Raw genomic sequence first — 21,348 nt, 5'->3', positions numbered from 1 at the left:
CTTTCTTGACAGAATACTCGAAGCATATTGATCCGGCATGGGTTGCAGCGATTAAGCGAGAATGAGGCATTGCTCTGAAGACATAATATTAAAAATACAACACCATTCTGAGCAGTTTCTGGGTAAAGCACATCGAAAAGTATAAAATACAACATGCATTCATTTATACGCAAAACACAATTATGCATGTATTATTCATTAAATGGAAGAAAGCATTGATATTTCGACACTGAGTGCCCATGAACACTTCTCAAGGCAAGCTTTTATGAGTAGTTGATGAATGATGTTTGTTAGTGGTGGCCACTCTGAAGTAAGACCCCAATTTATCAGACTGAATGATCTGAGTTCTCTGGAGAGAACCTCCTCCACAGGCTGCAGCAGTGTTTGCACAATCGTACTACTTATTCTTCGGCGCTCGCCTTTGGCTGAATGCGATCAAAGACTGTACTGACAGAAAAATCCTGATACTGAAGAGGTTACTTGACAGTGACTTAACAAGAAGCTCCCATCCAAGCTCACAGCACAGGAAGACTTCTGATCCAAAGAGACATATGTGTCCCGAAGGAAAAGACAGAAAAATTTCAAAAATGTAAAATGTGGAAATAAATGGTTGTTTAGGATAGCCTGCAAGTTAATCTAATCAAGGTGCGCTCTTTGACAAACGGATTGCTAGACTGAGTTGCGATTGCCTCTGCACTGTTTATTACTAAGTTATGTGACGATCGGTGTATGTTTGTACACATGTTTGTCTGTTAGCAACCTTACTCAAAAAAGGACTAACAGATTTGGATGAACTTTTCAGGGAAGGTCAGAAATGACACAAGGACCAAGTGATTAGATTTTGGCAGTGGTCCACAGATTTGTTGAGCATTTCTGTGTCGCTGTGAGGTGGCGGCGCGGTGTCACTCAGTTGTTCTATCATTTCCTACACCTGAAATCTTGAAAACATTTGTGGCAGAAATCACGGCACCATAGTAGAATGTGGCCATTTAACATAGATGTACCCACAAACAAAACGACTTTGTGCTGAGCACAAGCATGTGTTATGCATGTGTACGTTATGTACGGATACCGAATCATGTGACATCAATATGCAGCGGGTGGCAGGAATTGAAGGGACTCAGAAACACCCCCACAATTCAATCAATTGTTCCTTGTATCATTTCCGACAGATAAATCCCGATAAGTCCGCAGCGGTTGATTTGTAGTAAGATCGCAATCGTGTAGCCTTGGTTACATAGTACTGTGCTCTCTAAGTGCTTTTCTTGTATTAATCATGCTATTGGAGGAGTTCTTGGGCGTTTTGTTGGTGTTTTGTCGATCAGTCTACCCTGTACTTTAGTCTTGGCTGAAAAGTTGAATTAGCCACTGGATCAATTGCTTTTACGTTTGCTTTTATTCTGTTGGCAGCTGTGATTGTCCAAAGCAACATAAGGAAAAACAAATGATTTTGGTGACCAACCATCACCAGAACATTGACATCTGTGTTTTTATTACTGAAATGTCTACACAGTAATTGGATAGATTGCCATGAAAATTGTTTCAAACATTCATGTTCCCTTTAGGATGTTTCTAATAACTTGGTAAATTGCTGACATCTAGCATCATTATCAGAAAAAAATATATAATGATCTTCTTCATACCTCAGATGTTATATGCTTTCGCAGATGTTTCCTTATTGCTACTGATCTTTTGGCCATGCTATCTGTTGACGGCTGTTAGGTTGGCCTGTTTTAGAAAGACGACCCATATTCATGTCAGCAAATGACACTGAATCCCTTCCAGCTCTAGAATCTCTGACCTCCCCGTCAATGGGTGAAAGGATATTTATGTAACCATAAACTGATTCTTATTTAAATGACCTCATACCTGATAATCAGTGATTATAATACAGCGATGCACTTACATGTGCTCTGATGTATTTGTGTTGATGTGTATGTGAGTGGAACCTATCCCTGTTATCGAACCCTCATTAGTCCTCCCCCTGCAGGATCCATGACTGAGAATTGTCCAGAGGAGGTAATTACTATATTGATCATGGAGTCGTCCTGTGTTCAAGCTCCAATATTGTTCTTACAGATAACCTTTTGCACTACAGGACAGGGGCCTATCCAATTACTCAATACTATTTTGTAACTCTGTTACAAACGAGCCCAGAGTTTGCAGCACAGCATCCAAAATAAGGAGCCAGTTCTTTTCATCCTGTCACACAGGCACACTGAAAACAAACAATTACTGTTGTTGCCACGAGGAGAATCAGCAGCAACAAGCCAGCGATAAATAGAAGCACAATCCATTGAAAAGCAACTTGAAGCAAACATCTGCTTCTTTATAAAAATGCAGTAAAGTTGATGCAGAGATTGGTCAGATATTAATATGATGCAAAGTGCTTCAACTATTTCCACAGCAACGCGCTTATTTAAAAAGAAATGGGGAATGTCAGATCAATATCAGTTTTACAGAATCAACGTCATGATAATCAGAATAATTAGTTTAAATTCTCAAAGAAACCACAGCACATTTAATGGTCATACTTCAGCACATTCAGCTTTATTATCCTCTCATTAGCTACAGGATCTACAATAATAGAGCCAAATCTGCAAGCATTCATTTTGCTCAGCAGAGACCACTGATAATAACAAATGTAACAGTAAGGAGTACTGTGGGAAAACAAATTGTTGTACATTTTACATGCTCTGTTTTGTCATGAGAACAGGGAGCTGGTATCAACAAACCGAAATGGAAATAAGAACAAAAACAGTTCAGTTTAACTGACAGCATGTTGAAATATGTCAAACTGGTTCCTTTTAATCACTAAAAGAAGCTGAAGTTGAATATGATGCCTGTGGTCACTGTGAAATCCAGGAGGTTGTTATTTGCATATGCTGTTTAACCTTGCGGTCTTCATTTTCTACACCAGCAGCCCATACTTATTTTTAGTGCCAGTAAACCTGCACTGATCTACAGCTTACAGTTTATAATTTAAATCATACAGAACATTAAAGCCACTGGAGATTCACATTTATGTCCTACCTATTTTCCTAGAAACATATTTTCACAACTAAATAAGGAACCATCAGCATTATGAACAAAATGTGAGTAAGAAATCTTTACTTATCGTTATTTATTGAGAGTTTAACACTGTCAGTCTGTCCTTACAGTACTGTGTGAGCATGGTTTCACCTCATCTTACCGACAGCACTGACAGGAAAGAAAAACCTATCAACACATTTTGATTTAACTGTGTACTAAATAAGTGACATCACCTTTTTTCCCCCCAATTCAGCTCCTCTATCCAGTGAAACCAGTGAGAAAAGCAAGGACAAAAACAACAATGTAGAAATCTCTTTCAGTTTGCTGAATAATCAGAATTATGCTCACTTTGGCAGAAGACTTTGTATGGAACAAAGTCACCTTTGTTCGTAATAAAGAACTCAATGCCCTTTAATTCTTTAAAGGTTAGTGAGTTAAAATCTGTATGCATATGGTCACAGCAAACCACAATTCCATTTCAAAAAATAATTGTTGCACTGATATTTGCAACATTTGATACCTATAGTACATCAGAGAGACTATACCTGCCATTGGTTCAATGAGATCAAAGAGATGAGATGAGCTGTTGCACAACAGATTAGATAAATGAGCTTTGAAAGTTGAATTCAAACTGATATGGAACAAAGTCCAGGCAAATAGCATATTATCATATTACTCAAAAACAGATTTGGATGAAATTTTCAGAGTAGGTCACAAATGACACAAGGATCAACTGAGAAAAAAGAAAAGAGAAAAGACCCATTTTTTCTAATACTCCTACATCTAATCACACTAATTCAATGTTTTTTTTCTGTTTGTTCAATTTGGAAAATAATTGCTTTGCAATGTTTTGTAACAATGACAATTTGCTGTTTTTACAAGCGGAAATTTACTAACTTGCCAGCTTTATATTTACTGTGTCGACGAGACAAGTAGTGTTGATCATTTCATCTCACGCTCAGCAAGAAAGCCAATGAGCTTCTTCACCAAAATGTCAAACTACTCCTTTAGGCGCAGTACTTTCTCTTTGTGTCTTGGAGATATGGCAGGACTGTGGCCGGACTGCCTCATGCACTTATCAAACACACACTCACATGGCTGGGACGAATCTGCCGGACAGAACAGAAGAAGGCTGTCAACGAGGGGCAAGAGGTGATTGCCTGTAGTCTCACTTTTCTATTTATTTGCTGAATGATAAATAGAAGAAAATGAGCATGTCAGTTTATTTTAGCCCACATGCAATCCAAACAATACGGTAATACAATGCACTCTGCGTGACTCATGTGGTGCGTCCATGCGTGTGTGTGGGTGTGCTATGGGAGCCCGAAGAGGGTCAACAACAATATCAGTCATTTAGAAACAAAGATCACCTCTAATTGAAAAATGTTAAACACAAGACTCCAGACTATACAAAGCTGCAACTCTGAAGCTTTTCCATTCCTGCTTGCCCACCTAAAAATCACACGTGATTTCAGTGATACTGATTCACATGTTCGTAACCTTGGTTACGGAGGAGTGCGGCAGAGAGGAACATTTTCAACACTTCATAAATTATATGCCTGCAATGACATGGAGGCAAAAAAAAAGGAAAGAGAGGAGATGAGAGGGGCAAGAGGAAGCTGAAAAACAGGAGATGGAGTAGAATAAGAAGTGAAAAAAGAACGGGAAGGAAAATCCAAAAAAGGACAGAGGGGAAGGTGAGGATTAAACAAGGAGGTGCACTAGAAGAATGATCAGGATGCGAAAGAGGAGGAGTGAAGCAAGGAGTAGAGGGGTAAACATAGGGAAAGGGAAGGGAACGATGCAGCAGATGAGGATGGAGAAGCACAGAGATAGCAGATGGAGGACCAGGAAGAGGAGAACAAGTTGAAGACGACGCTTGAGCTGTTGAACAAATTTGCCAAGACTGTGCCACGATGACTAATAGATAGGTGCTGAGACAGGAACTCCACACTCTACTTTTGTTTTCCCTTTGATTCCCTCCCCTCCCCTTTCCCCTCTCTGAGCCTAATTAAAATTGCATCTTTTTTTTTTTTTACAAACGTAAATTGCTAACACAAAGTTGCTATTGCAACATGACAAAACAGAGACAGAACTAAGGAAAAAGTTGAGTCGAGTGACACGGAGAAACAGAAGGGGCCCTCAGCGTTTCCCTCTTTGCTTCTGCCTTTCATCTTTTTTCCTCTTTGAGCATCCTCCAGCTCTGTCAGCGTCGGCTCCCACAGAGATCCGCGCTCCCGCTGGGGGGTCTTACAGAGTCAACCCAGGACGGGCTGCTGTCCCTGGGGTGAGGTGGGACTATGTGGGGCCCCTGCTCTGGAGCCTGAGCTACTAATAGCTGAGGGCACAAGCTGCTTTATGTGGGAATACTGAGATGGTCCCACATTGTCAAAGTCAGAGAAGTACATTAAAAGTACCACAGGTTGAATGACAGATTGAGGGAACTGAATTCAGGATGTGTATTAATCTGTTCATTGAAGTTTCTGTGTGTGTATCTAGTCTATTCAAATGTATAATAAATGTTTATGCGTGTTGAGGATATGTCATAATGAGTGTTTACATGCATACCAACAGATACTGGGTCATGTTCTATGTAATCCTAATTAGAAAACATCTCTGCATATATGAATAAACCGAGGTCATTTTAGAGATTACGTATATAGTTGATGTCCAAGAAAAGGATTATGTGCCTTGGTTAACCAGCTGCAGTATTGTAGATTCAAACAATTACTCCATTACCATTTATTATCAGTGCACAGGTGCTCATGATAGCAAGAGTAAGAAACTAGAGCCACATTAAAGGCACTGTGAGGTTGTTCTTAGACACAGCGATGCTTTGTGCTAAATGCTAATATGCTGATATTTACCATTTTAGATTTGAGTGTTAACATACTGAAAATTGATAATGGCACAATATATAGCTAAGGCTGCTCTGGTACTAGTTTTTTAAGTATTTGTTCATAAAAGGGGTGTCACAATATGTTGGTGTTGATGATGGTATACTTAACAGCTCAATAACAGATGGAAATGTTACAATCAGGCTGCTGCAGCATAATCAGTGATATTGGCGCAAACAATGACATTAATGTTTTAAATCAACTTGTTTTTTTATATTATTTCTTTGGTTTTGTTTCTTATTTCTAAAATGTTTCTTCTTATTGTCACAAATGTGTTTCATATCTACTGTAACATGATAGCAGTCAGTTAATGTTCCAGTCTAACTTGGTTCACTGTAAAAGTTTCCAGAGACCCAAATGTTCAAAAGTATGGGAGTGCTTCATCTGATCACAGAACAGAAATGTGGTTTAGAAACTGTGCACCTGAACAGAAAATAAAATGAAAATATTCAGCACAAAAGCAATTTACGTCGATTTGCTTCTCTCCTGCTCCCTCTCCTACTTCTATACAGCTAAACTCCCACAAAGCGGTTTTCATTTACATATTTTCCTGTTTCTTTCGTCAAAAGATACATCGAGTATGAAATACTAACTGCTACAGTCCTGATTTGAAAGCTGCCATGCCATCTGACAAACTGACCATATACGCATGTGGAAGACAACATTTGTTTTGTGAATTCGGTTACGTTTTCATAGAATTGGAAACTTCTAAAGTTGCACAAAAAGTAGAAAAGGAGATGCTTCTTGCTCCATGCTTATAAAACACATTCTTGCATATCCATCATGCAATTCATTTATTATACAAGTTCACTTTTCTAAGGGGTTTACCAAAAAAAAAATAATTTAATTAAATGATGAGCCATATTTTTGATTTAAAATCATCAACCTCATGGTGGCATCCTCTGGGACACAGAATATTTCCGTCTGGACGTGGTGGTCTGACATAAAGAATGATCAGCATCTCCACAGTTTATTTCACACAGATTCTCCGATCTAACAGCATATTCAGACCACTGTAAACAACACACCTTTGTGCATTAAGTCAGAACTGTTTGATGAGAGGATTGCATAACGCAACAAAGACCATTCCAGTCAGGCGGCTAACTGCTGCTGGCATCAGATAGGCGGTGTGAGAAATCACAGTGCAAGCGTCAACCATTCAGTGATGGTCGCAGTCTGGCTATGTGGGTTAAAAGCTGGCTGTTCACACAGGAAAAGGAAAAGTGATCACAGCAATTGATCACTCCCACAGGGTGAATATATTGACAGACACACACTTTTTATGCAGACACACACCCCTGCCTAGCATCTTATTGTATTGAATTCTGTGTTTTGGAAGAAGAAATGTGACTTTTTGACACTTTTATCCATCGTCATCCATTCAAACATTCAAACTTTTAGAAGTCAGACTACCTCCCACCACCTATCTTTCTAGTTTTTGATCTAAAAGAGTCTTTTTTTGATTCCTTCATTACCAGGGCAGCACTAATAAGGTGGTCTGACATGTGTGTGACCTCAGAAATGATCTACAGCTGCTACCTGCCAATTGCATCTGACAGGCCGTCTGTTCACCTGCCTATCACAGGTCCGTACACACAACCGAGTACATCTTTGAATACACTCAAAACACACATACACCAACACAAAAGACAACAAAACAGGCACACAGCAACAGAAGCAGTGCATACAAACTACCCACATACCCACAGAAGTTGAGAACAAACAGGAAACTGCCATCATGTGAGCGGACTTTCCCCGCTGTCCCCACCTCGACCTCAGAAACAGGCCAATCCCACTTCAACACGAAAACGAAGGAAAACAGATGAAGGTGTTTACATCCCGCACATGATTGAAAAGCTTCTCGGCGGCCTTCCCCACAGCACCCACCTTAACTGAACGCTCGTGTTTTCCATCCCGCACGTCAGAAAAGGCAGGCAGCCCTGTGAATGTATACATGCAACTCCGGGAAGATTAAATAAAAGACCGGAGCCCCACACATTTGTTTCAAGCCATTTCCCCCAACTGAAATCTGCCACCAAGAGGGAGATCAATATTTCCATCTGCGTGATGGCTCGAGTGGGTGTTATGAATTATTTGAATGATGGAAACGTGTAGGAGTTGGGGAGGCGTGTGTTTGTGAGAGGAGACAGAAACATTGAGAGAAAAGGGGAAAAGACTGATTGCCTCACACAGTGTCCTTTCTGTTTGTCGACATGTATACATTCCTTCCTGTTGCCATGTTGTGATTCCTACATTCCCCCTGTCTGTCCACTGTGATTTAAAAGTTAATAAAAGAAGGAAACTATGAACTGTATACAATAACCTGATGGAACTAAAACATTTCTATGCTTAACTGTACAGTCTGAATCTACTCTCAGGTGACAAATTATGAATATAAACATGGACATATGTAGATCATTACATACAAAGCAAGATTAGTCACCTAATAATTTGACACGTGAAAATGGATGTAAAAAAAATGACGTTCTTCCCTTCATTTCCAGGAACTTGCAGAGCGTAGTTTAAGCGTAGTAAAAGTATAACCTTTGGGCTTTTTAAAAAATATTTTGGGGCAAAGTCACCAAACTTTTAAAACAGTTTTTAGCACATTTGTATGGTGATTCATGCAGTTTTTATGTCACAGTGAAAACTGAAATTGCATTCTGACTCTATACCCATTCAGTTAGATAGGAACCTGGTCTTTTTAGCCCACAGCACCTGCCAAAGGGCTAAAGGCTGCTGTGCAACAAGAGTTGCATATAAAGATTATAGTGTCTGAACCTTACTTTACAACAAAAAAGTGGTACTAAGCTAATTATCATACAATATATAATGTTGCTTAATTCTACTTCCCCAATAATAACAAATCTAACTTACTTTCATAACTGTACAGCAAATGTGGCTTTTTCACACCAAAAAGAAACAAAATGCATCACACAGAGTTCAGACAGGCATCCAGAGTTCAAGTAGGTTTCCTTTCGTTCCTGCGTCTCCATCTCCAGCAGTTTATTATGTAAATGAAGGCGACTCATTCATCCTGGGACTGTGATGAGGCTAGCTAGGCAGGAATGTCATCTGGACACAGATCAGAGGGAAGGAGGGGAGTGGTACCAGGGGAACAGATGTGGTATCGTAGGTGGGAGAACATTTCCATAAGCCACTGAAAACCCCAGGCCTGTCACACAAACACACACACACAGAACTAACACCATCAGATAGGAAGACTCAAGGTAATCCTGGATGCATGTGTGTGTGTTTTCTGTGGAGGTCTGAGGGGTGCACCCTGCTCCTCAGTGGGTTTCTCCTGTCAGAACAGCCACACTTCATTAACCTGAGAGAGAGGTAGACAGGAGTGTGTGTGTGTGTGTGTGTGTGTGTGTGTGTGTGTGTGTGTGTGTGTGTGTGTGTGTGTGTGTGTGTGTGTGTGTGTGTGTGCGCGTCCACAGTTTGGCCACAGTTTTGTTTTTTGTTTTTTTTTAACAGTCTGGAGAGAGTTACAGCCACAATAGCAAGAAGCCACGCAAGTGTTCGCTCTGTGCTGCAACATGTCCAGAAGAAAAATGATCTGCAGCTTTTATCCATGTTCTTTGTGGTCACAGCACTGTTTGGAGTTTAGATGTCTCATCAAAAAGGAATTTCACTTCCACTTTATCAATCTTATTTCAAGGGGCCGGGAGCCTGTGAAGCAGCTTACAGATGTGACAGACTGCTGAGGTTTAAGTCGTGGTCCCGTCATTAAACAAAGCAGATATTATGTAATGAGTTATGGGTGAAATTAAGGGTTTGTGTATCTTGGTAAAACAATGGAAACAGCCATTTCCTCATATGAATTTAAAGGACACTTCTGGTTCACTCTGATTTGACTTTTATTGTTGGCCATTTAGTCTCCTCAAATGTTTATAATTTTTGGTAAAACTGTGAGGTTTGTATTATATTTGAGAGCTAGACAGTTATGAACTTACAGTATCAGATATGAGTTTTGAGTGATAAGCATGGTGTCTCACAAAAATAAAGAAAAAAGTGCAGTAGCTACATTAGTCTACAGTGCAAAATTTAATATTTTCACAAAAAAGGCTGACAAATTGTGAGTTGCCTATGTTTTAGGGACTACTCTTGGGGTGGGACTCATCACCATAGCTCTCAAGAAAGCCAGACCTTTGTGTGTGGCATTGGCAGATGTATTTTAACCGCCATCATGATATTTTCTTAAACCTAACCACATGGCCATGTAGCCTACACAACAGCAAACTGTGACTGAAAATGAGCAGTGATTGAAAACGAGTAGGAAGTAAATAGCAACTGAAAAGCATTTGTACTCGTGTATTTTAACCCAAAGCATATCTTTTCCAAAAGTTAACCAAGTAGTTTTGGTTCCAAAACTTATCAAAGCATGTGAACAGAAGCAAAAAGTAACCAGGATCAACTGCAAACTGCATCAGATAGCAAAAGTAAACAGAAACAAGAAAAGCAGACGGCGCAGTACTCCACCAAGGCTGTTCATTCCCCCATATGGCATTGTCAGAAATGCAGCATTCTTTTTAGAAATGCACCATTTGTTTATTAAACTACAGCAACATAGAATGTGGCCATTAAATATGGATGTACCCACAAACAAAATGACGTTGCGCTGAGCACAGGCGTGTGTTATGCATGTGTACGTTATGTACAGATATCGAATTCCATGACCTAAATATGTAGCGGGAGGTGGGAATTAATGGGACTCGAAAACACCCCCACAATTTAATCAATTGTTCCTTGTATCATTTCTGAAGGATACGTCCCGATAAGCCCACGGTGGTCGATTTGTAGTAGGATCACAATCATGTGACTGTCAGCAGGCAGCTGACGTAGTGTTCACTTGTTGTCATAGTTACAGTGACGCCGTGCCGCAATCTCGCAATGATACAGAAATCTTTAACAAATCCGTGGATCTGGACTGTAAGTTGCATCACTGCCAAAATCTAATCACTTGGTCCATATGACATTTCTGACCTTCCCTGAAAGTGTCATCAAAATCCGTTGGTTCATTTTTGAGTAATATTGCAAACACAACCCAACAGGAAACGATAGGCCAACAAACACACAGTTACAGCAATTATTGTAAAGAAAATAGCTTTTTGTGCTGTGGACCACCACAACTGGGGCTGCCAGCGCAACACTGGCTCCTCACATTTGTAACCTTATTGTTGGTGTGCTACCAATTTTTCTTGAACTAGTCAACTCCAACATTGTGTTCAGTTTAATGCAAAACGATAGAAAATGACTCTTCATGTCTGATGAACGTGCATTTTCATTTATGCTTGACGGGAAGTATTCAATGTTTCACTTTAAGAAGGAAAAGGTTTTTAAAAATAATAATAAGAAAAATCAAAACCTGTTACCAAGCACTTTTTGAAGCTCACATTGAAAAGTTCTTCACACAATCAACAACCGTAAGTGTGATTTTCAAATGTGATCAAAAATGTCTATAACCATGAAAATAAGTCATAGCTTGTAATAAACCAGAATAGTCCATTCACAGATATTTCTCTCCAAGTGTAATATTACATTGTATTTGTGTTTCACCCCAAGTGGACAAAACAAATAACATTTTGCAGCTGTAATATTTTTAAAGTTAACTGAGCTAGCTTAAAAATTCTGGTCATTGTCAATTTAGACCCCATTGTTGCTGCTCCTATCCAAATATTGTGGACTAGAACTTCTCCTCTCTATCTTCATACAACCTCATAACACAATTTCCAAGATATGCAGTCAAATAAATATCTTCAATAACATCTGAATTATTGCATCCTGTTGATGCCGACAAACAAACCCCCGGTGAACCCTGAAGCAATGACGTGAATTTATCTGTTTAAGCTGCAGTATGTGTCATCCCATCTACATAAGTCTTTCCAGCTGAACGGCACGACAGCCAGTCAATGGAAATGCAGCAGTAATCAAATCATCAATACGCCACGCACCGCTCACAGAATATCAAAGCTGTTATCTGTGTATGTATGAACATAAATTAACGTAGTAAATCATAGCGGGGCTCAGATTTAATCAGACGCTGTTTGTTCACATTCAGTACAGTGCAAGGCCACCTTTTCCTGCAAAGACAGATCAAAGCCACTGGAATTATTTGCACTTATAGCGATGGAACATACTCATGGGGTTGCAGTTACCATTGACTTTACAGGATGTTCAACATCATCAGCAACTTTCATCATGAGGATTACACAGTGAATCAATACTGTACTCATAATTTACCTCACCTTTCATCTCAACACAGCAAACACACATGATATCATACCGCAGTACTGCATGGTACGATAAAGCAATTAACATCGACTCAGGGTCTGTGGCCTACATAGAAATGAGGTGCAGGACCAGTTTTTCAATGTTTTATATCAAGCTGGAAAGAGGGAAAAGATCTAAGGAACTTTGAAACGTTGGGGCACTGATGGCAGGAGCTTCAGTCACAAAGACCCTTTAATTGGCTTCAACAGTGACTAAAGTTACTTCTGCATTTAGATTCAAGGGACAGACATGAGTAAACAGGGTAGGATATTGATAGATGCATTTGGTGACTGATGCTTGTGCATTAAGGGGATATTATAGTAGGGTTTCAGCACATAAAACTTCATTGAAAAGATGAATGCACATTTGAGACTGGTCTACAGACATGTGGAAACAAATGATAAAGTCGGAAGAGTCTCAACAAGTGACTCAATTCATAAATGATGCTTAAGGGATGCTATCAAATAAATGCTAATATCATTGTGTTAAAGTCTTACAGTTACAATGCTAACATGTTGGCATTTGGTGGGAATAAACATAAGATGACAAACATGCTTAGCATGTTCACCATCATAGTTTAGTGTGTTATCACATCATTGTTTGGTAATCAAAGCATTCCACCATGGAGGTCCCTGTATCAGGACCAGGCTGTATCTCTTCTAATATACTGTCAGCCATTCTTTAAAGGTTGCCAAGCTCATTCAATGAAAATGCTGCCATATAGCTCTGTGACTGAAATGTATGTAGACGTGGGAAAAAAAAATATAGAGCTGCAGTTGAGAGTTTTTACAATGGATTCAGAAACCTCAGTATCACTGAGTCATTGCTATTAGGCTGTTATTTACTCTCTGATTTACAGTTTTGATTTATTGGAAGGAAAATGTATTTATTTATTTATTTTATCTTACACTTGAGGACTGGAGTTATATCCACTCAGCTTATTAGGGCCCTATAGTGGTAAAGCTGGTACAAATTGAATTAAACACCCTCTAGTTTCTAGGGTTTAATGGATTAAACACAAAATGTGTGTCAGTGAAACCAACCATTATTGAAACATTTCACTTAGACTCCTAAATTTCATCATCAGTGTGGTCCTAAGCAAGAGAATCACCAAACTCATAATGATCCATCCTCTAGAATTTATGAATGTCTATGCCAAATCTCAAGGTAATCCTTCCAGCAGTTGTTGAAATATTACACTTGAGACCAAAGTGAGTGGACTTTATGAGACAATAGTCTGTCCCTTATCTCCTGTTATTTTTCTTCTTCTTGGCACCCCGTCACACCATATCTAAGCTTTAATCCTTATTCTACTGAGTTGGTGTGAGTCTGTTTCTGGAATATGGCAATGCTGCGTCTCTATAGGTCCTTCTCACAGTGTAGAGCAGGACTGAATCACAGAGCACCATATGCTAACAATAATCATCTGTCTCGGCATCTGTCATATAAAATCTCTCAATATCGGTTCCATCAGAGAGGCTTAGCTGACTGCACTCTCACAGCGTATAGGAGATACTTTGGAAAAAGGAATGTTGCTTTGATGTCATTTGCTGCTGATAAGGAATCTTGTATGGAGCTTGCATGCAACGCTATGGTACATTAACTCTTCTGCAATTAAAATTACCTCCACAATCAAAAGTTAAAAATGACGCCAGGCCACATGTGTGCACACATGTAAAGGTTAGTTATTTCTACATGCAGCAGAATGTTCTCTTGATGGTTCTGTTGAATATTTATTAACTTCACACCATGGTCCATGTGTTGTTTCTAATTTACTCTAGCCGTATGTGCTTGCTTGTGGTGTGCTTTTGTGTAAAACTCAACATCAGTGGATTCTGAAGCTCTGGCAGTCACACCATCCGAATTCATTTCAACCAGCTCTGCTGAATGGGCAAAAACTTGCTTGTGTCAATTATGCTACAAACAAAAGAAACCAAAACCAACAAAAGCTTGCCACAACCCACAAATAAGCTACTATAGCCCTTGGGACATTGCTGTTTTCATCAATCTGACAAACTGTAGGTCACTTTTAAATGAATGTTCCTCACAGATTCATTCAGAGATCCACGACACGCACATGTTACACACAAGAAAAAAATAACACAGTCCATCAAGTAATTTTTTAATGCATAATAATACACTAATGAACAAAATCTAAACTAATGGTAAGAATATTAAACTGTCCAAATAACTATTAGCCTGGTTAATTTATGATTTTCCAAATGAAACAGCTATGATGACACTCAAGACTCAACCTGAAGATGGCTAGTGGTGACTCTGTGCATGACAGCTCACCTGTCTGATGTACAAAATGCCATTTACCATAAGATTATAATCGACCCTGTCTCCATGTCAGCATAATTTACAAGTAATTAACAAAATTCCCATGGTTGCTTTACATGTGCACAACTTTCTGTCTCCTTCAAACAACTGGAATTCCAATTGTGGCTTTTACGAAAGAGTGGTCAGGATACTGATTCATACAAGACACAGACGTTCAGATGCCATGAGATTAACGGAAAGCAGTGCATGTCTGAAACAGGATTATGTCACCAAGTTTCAAACATCACCTACATTGCGAGGGCACATATAATAAACAGTATAGGCCAGTTCTGGTCTATTACAGCTTGTGTTGTACTTTTTACAAAAAAAAAAGTTATGGCCACAATTGACAGTATCTTTACTGTCGATATTATTTTTCTCATCAAGTGAAGTGCTGAGATCTCAGACAGTTTATTGTGTCTACAAAGCCAGAACCCCTGACTCTAAGCCATGGCCCAGCAGAAGTGACCAGCGTCACATTGTCCCTCAGCGCACTTCATCTCAGTGCTGGCGCCATAATAACAGATGGCTGGAACCCGATGACATTTGCCCATCACTATTCTCCTTCCCCGTTTGATAAACTCTCAAACCCTGCAGTTTACATGTGTCGACAAATGTCATCAAATGTCGGGCAAATGTCAAGGGCTCGGAAATGAAGGACGGGCATGGATACTTGAGTTTTTGAGGGTGTGTGTCATTGTGTGTGAAGCTACAGCTTCAGCTCAACTCTGCTTTCTGTGTGAGCAAAGACGCTGCTTTAGCTGATTGTTCTTTAGTTTCTCTTGATCAGGTAAAAGCCTCAGGGAGGAAATCGGTTCTTCAAAGGGGAAGAAGTCGGCAAAAATGGGAATATGACAACACAAAGAGGGCAATGAAGCTGTCACACACAACATAAAGCAGACTATATTTATCCACACTAGTTCCACACTCCATTACCCTTCACCTTAACTTCTGTGAAATGACCCAAGCACCAGTCTGTGGCAGTTTGGTTCAACAAACGCCAAAGCCAATAATGATCACACCGACATCAATGATGACATAGTCTACCTTTCACCGGCGCTGACAGTGATTCCAATTTAGAGGACGAAATGAGCAGCAGGCAGCATATAATTACCCGACTCTCTTGCGCAACAGCTTGTGTTTTTCTTGCCGAGCATGACGCAAAACTGTGACACTGAGTAAGAGGGAAGAGGAAGGAACTGGGGAGGAAAATGGGGAAACGTGGAGTAGCATGGACAGAGGGGATGGAAGGATTTAATGAGCATCTCTTTCTTTTCTGCTTTCATCTAACTAGGCTAACATGATGAACTAGTTGCCCCGTTCCCCCTCAGCCTCCATCGCTCTAGTTACCTCCCTACACACCACACAAACTGGGCCTAGCAACACATGATAAATCGACAGGAGGAGCATGTGAGAGCGAGATGGAGAGCGTGTGTTCACTCGGTATAAAATGCTGATCAGTTCTCTCATGTTTCTTCTTCACCTTCACTTTTTTGCTTTGTTTTTAATCAGTAGCCGTGAGTGTATACATGGAGCAGAGGGAAAGTGCGTCCAAACCTGGTTGAAAGACAGCTCTAGCTGCAGTTTAATTGCCATTCAAATCAAGGATTTCTGGCTTCTGTTTTGGACAGCAATGGGCTTCCATACAGACACAAACTGAATATGTTTTTATAAACACATATGATTGAGAAACGTTAGGCTTCATGCTATAATTTATAGACTGGTATGGAACCTGTAAAATGTTTTTTTTCATTCGCTCATGAAGGTAATGGAATCTCCGCTCACATTGTTTAATAATATCTCTACCGGAGCAGTAGTTTACATCCACTGGGCAGCTTTATGGTGCAGTATAGCAGGTGGAAAAAGGCAGCACAACAACGGAAGGGCGGTGAAAACATTCACACCGAGTGACTGAGCGGGAGCAATAAAACAAGTTACTGAATCTTCCACCTAAAAAGGAAGACGGCCAGTATTGTACACAGCACTAAAACCATAATAATCTGAGGTGCAGTAATAAAAATCCATATAGTGCTTTCTCTGGAAACCCACCTCATAACTCTCTCTGTCTTCCTCACTCTTAAATAACTGACCTGTTGACTCTTTCTTTCTTCATTTGCCCCATTCTCCTCACTCCGTCTCATCCTCCCACATACATATTATTACTTCTTTCCTGGTTGTCACCTGCACACAGAGCTGAGAGAGAGAAAGTGAAGTGAGCTTCTACTAAGCAGCATTCATGAACTGTCCGATTCAATATTATCTCATGACGCAGGCAAGACAAATGCAAGCAGACATTCAGGCACATACTTATTCTGTAGGTGTCACTTACAAATGTCCTTATCTTTGAAAGAAAAGCACTTTTTTTCAAAGTAGATAACATTAAATGAATCAGAAATACAGTCTAGACATTGTTAATGTGGTAAATGACTATTCTAGCTGGAAATGAATGATTTTTAATGGAATATCTACATAGAGGTACAGAGGAACATTTCCAGCAACCATCACTCCTGTGTTCTAATGCTACATTGTGTTAGCTAATGGTGTTCAAAGGCTAATTGATGATTAGAAAACCCTTGTGCAATTATGTTAGCACATGAATAAAAGTGTGAGTTTTCATGGAAAATGTGAAATTGCCTGGGTGGCCCCAAACTTTTGAATGGTAGTGTGTGTATGGTATGTATTATGTGCATGTTGTTTAGTGACAGTAGAAACGGCTTCTGTGATTTTCTTTGACGAGACACAGGAAGCAATGGGGAAAGGGGAAAAACATAGAGCAAAATGTCTGACCAGATGGCAAACCTGGGACTTATTGCTCAGGGACTTTTTCACATGTTAGCCACTTTTAACCACTTGGGTATCATGATTGCCCTTCATGCTTTCTTTTGACAAGCTCACATTGCTGAATTACAGATACGTAGACACTTATTATTGTACTTCTAATCTAATTTTTGTTAATCATCAACATTTTGTGCCATGCATAAAAGGAAAGGTATGGTAAAGGTGCAAAAAAAAAATCGCATGAAAATGAGATTATACTTAGACTGTATGGTCAGTAAGTTTCAGCCCACGGGGATCTTTTTAAAGTATGTGTCAATCCTTCCTGTGTTGTGATTTTCTACTGGATGTCTGAAATATTTTACCTGTTGGTAGCGCAAGATGAAAAGTCTGAAGTGCACTGACATCAAGAGGTGTCCTACTGAAGACCAATAATGCCTGTACATAAAGTGGTTGACATCAGCTGACATCTTCATTCCTGGAGCCGTGCAAGACAAACAAGCACAAATGAGCAAAATCATTATGACCATTAGCAGGTGAGGTGATGACATTTGATCAGCTGGTAGAAACAGCATAGATAGACTACCATTCAAAGTTTGAGGTCAGTTAGAAATTTCATTATCTTTGAAAGAAAAGCAGTTATTTTTCAATGAAGATAACATTAAATGAACCAGAAATACAGTCTAGACATTAATATAGTAGATGACTATTCTAGGTGGAAAAGGCTGATTTTTAATGGGATATCTACATAGGGGTAGAGAGGTCCATTGCCAGCAACCACCACTCCTGTGTTCTAATGGTACATTGTGTTAGCTAATGGTGTTGGAAGGTCTAACTGATGATTAGAAAACCGTTGTGCAGTTATTTTAGCACACGAATTCAATGAAAACATGAAATTGTCTGGGTGACCCCAAACTTTTGAACGGTAGTGTAGGTTAGCTTGCATGGCTGTAGCACTTGTGGGGTACTTCTGCTCAGCAGGTGTGAGTACCTACAGATAGCAGTTCTTAGGGGGATAAACCAGTTCTCATGTAGACTGTGGAATGTCACTCTATTACCCACTTTATCTTGAAGCAAACTGTGAAATTTTGCAAAAATGAAAACGACAGTGAGGCTTGTTTCCATCAGCTACTTTGGAACAAATAAACTAGATTGTGCAGTGACATGAGGAGGTGTTGGTGAAGGCTACGTGAAACATAGCGTGTCATTTTTTCTGTGTTAAAAAAAGGCAAAGTAGTTAAGAACTGCCAGGCACGCAATGAAACACCACATGCAAACAATGCATTCTGGTAACATGCCTCATGACTTGCCATATTACATGTGCCTTTTAATGATACCAAGCTGACTGAAAAAAAAAGCCGGTTATTTGCCAACTGCCAAGAATCCACAATGAAGAAGATTAAAGATGTCAGCTGGTATCGGACATGCTGTCTGAAAGCTCTAGAAGCAGAAAACAGTGATCAGTCATATGAATTAAATGTTTTCTAGGTCAGTACTTACTCGAAAAAGGCATTTCCTTCTTCCATTCTGTGCATTAACTTGAAACAGGCCGCAAGTGAGAGCAAAAACTTTTTTCTTTTGCAAAATTGACGTTTAGTCAGCCAAGGATTCGGAGCCTCGGCGGAGTTTTGTGCAGCTTGCATTAAATTGAAACAAAATGTTGGGGTTGACTAGTTCAAGGAATATAGCAGGGCTGCCAACTGGTGACCAGACCTTAGAGTGAGATTTGGTTTGTGCAGGATGCTGATGGGGGGTCTAGGGGCCCTCCCCCAGAAAATTTTGAAAATTATTGATCCCATTATCCTGCATTCTGATGTATTTCAAGAGCATTTTGCCTGTTAAAATCTTATTGAAGCATGGCTGTACTAAAGACCACAAACTACTCACACAGGCACCTAGTTTTTGCTCATAGTTTCCTATCCAAGTGCTAACCAGCCACAACCTGCTGAGCTTCTAATATTTGATGGGATCAGCACTCTCAAGGTGCTGTAGCCATAAATTATGCTACATTTGACACTTTAACTTGCATGTAAACTTATTATTAAATTTTAAATACAGTACATTACAGTTTTAGAATAGAAAGCACTTTTTTGTTTGAGTTGATACTTATCTAAAACGTTTATCTCATCTGTCTTCATATATTTCGTATATTCATATTTAATTGTTTTTTAAAACAAACAATGTAGCTGAAAATTAAACAATCAGATCACAATATCCAGCAGAATTCGAAACACAATTTAATACATGGAATGAAAGGAGCATAGCCTGAAAAATGTTGACAATCCCTGCTGTAATGTAACAGACAAATATTTTCACCCTTTAAATAGTCAACACTAACCTCTCAACCTCTGCTAGTCTGTCTGTTCTGTCTCAGATGAATAATTTTTCTTTGGTGGTTGATCTTTGGAAAAATAAAACAAAATATTCTTCCTTTTTCCTGGTTCACCTCCCTTATCTTTGAGTGGCATGCTTGCAACCTTAAAGGATTAAAATACTCATGTTGGTTTAATTTCTCATCACCAGTGTAGGCTGTGTTCACACCATTCTACAGAGCATTATAGAAGGTAGTCATATTAGGTCCAACACTAGCAAAAGATGCCAGTTAGCGTTCCATCATGGGAACAGCAGCAAAACCAGAAATCCAATGTGTTTTTTCCCCCCATTAATTTGCCACACAATGTATAATGCTGAAAGTTTCATTTGCTGTTTACATTTAAACTGTGCACAATTTAAATTGAACCTTGAACAAAGACTCAAGAAACCCCACTGGTTTTGCTGCTGATGGAATGGTGCAATGCTAACAGACATGTTTTTGCATCATATGCATACCCTCTATAGTTTATTTTGACGGTGATGGGCAGCAAAGATTTTTATGTTACAATGGTAGCTGTGGTAACAGTAGAAATCCTGATGTTTTGACCTGGTTTATGTTTTTCTTCTTTTCTTTCAACTATTGTAAGGTCCATCACATGAACCAGATAACTGTCATAAAGTCCAATGTATTCTCTATCAGCATAAATTAACTAAGGCTATAGTACTATCCCATAATGGTGTATAATAATGTGACCTTATTTATATTTGTGTGATGTTTGCTAAAAGGACTTTCAGAAAAAGATATGAAATGCTGGTTTGTGGATTCAGCCAGAGGTAATGATCTGATTAATATTGGGGGGGAACACCTGCCCTCCAGCTTAATTATAGCAGTGGTTTGCAAACTTTTAATGCTGAGATCATAGTGGACATAGTGGAGATATACATTTATTTTTTGCTGAATGAATTGTTGCGTTAGTAATGATTGAAAAAAAAAGTACAGATAGATACTGGGTACTATCCTACTGGGTAGGATCAAACAAGGCATTTACAACCAAGAAAAATGTTGAATAAAGCAGGTCAAAAAACGGGAGAGTATCTTTGATGCAATTCAATATGATCTCATTAACAGCTAAAAAGAATTGCCTAGTTTAAGACACGTCACTCCGTTACTAATTTGAGGGCCACTGTGCAACAAAATTTCCGTTTTTTTGTTTTTGTTTTTTGTTGCTTGTAAAAACATTCTAAGCAGCCGCGTGACACCAAAACATTTACGCATGTGACATGTAGCAACCTTATAGTTCTCCCGCTCGCGGCAAACAAATAAGTTTGAGACTACAAACCCACTGACACAGCAACTGAGCGATATACTTGTTCTAAAGCCTTAACACGTACCAGAAAAGAGGGTAATGTAGGTATGATGATCTGGAATCACTCCTCCACGATCATTTAAAGCTCCCGGGCAGCTTTCAAACACAGGTTCGCCACTGAGAGACATCCAGCCTGACAGCCACCATACAACTGCACAATGACTGGGGAGCGTGGAGGACGGAAAATGCGGACCGAATTTTCACAAACCGGGCTTTCTCAGGAGTAAAAAACGCGAACTGGATTTCCCCAAAGGTTACATATTCCCATAACAGCAAAGTGGAACTTTTTTTTTTTTTTTTTTTGCCCATGTGATGTTGGGAGTGTGGCGTGAGAGCGTGTGAAGGGACTGAGATGCGTGTGT

Source organism: Amphiprion ocellaris, chromosome 18 (assembly GCF_022539595.1).
Source record: "Amphiprion ocellaris isolate individual 3 ecotype Okinawa chromosome 18, ASM2253959v1, whole genome shotgun sequence".
NCBI lineage: Eukaryota > Metazoa > Chordata > Actinopteri > Pomacentridae > Amphiprion > Amphiprion ocellaris.
This window is presented reverse-complemented; position numbering follows the sequence as displayed.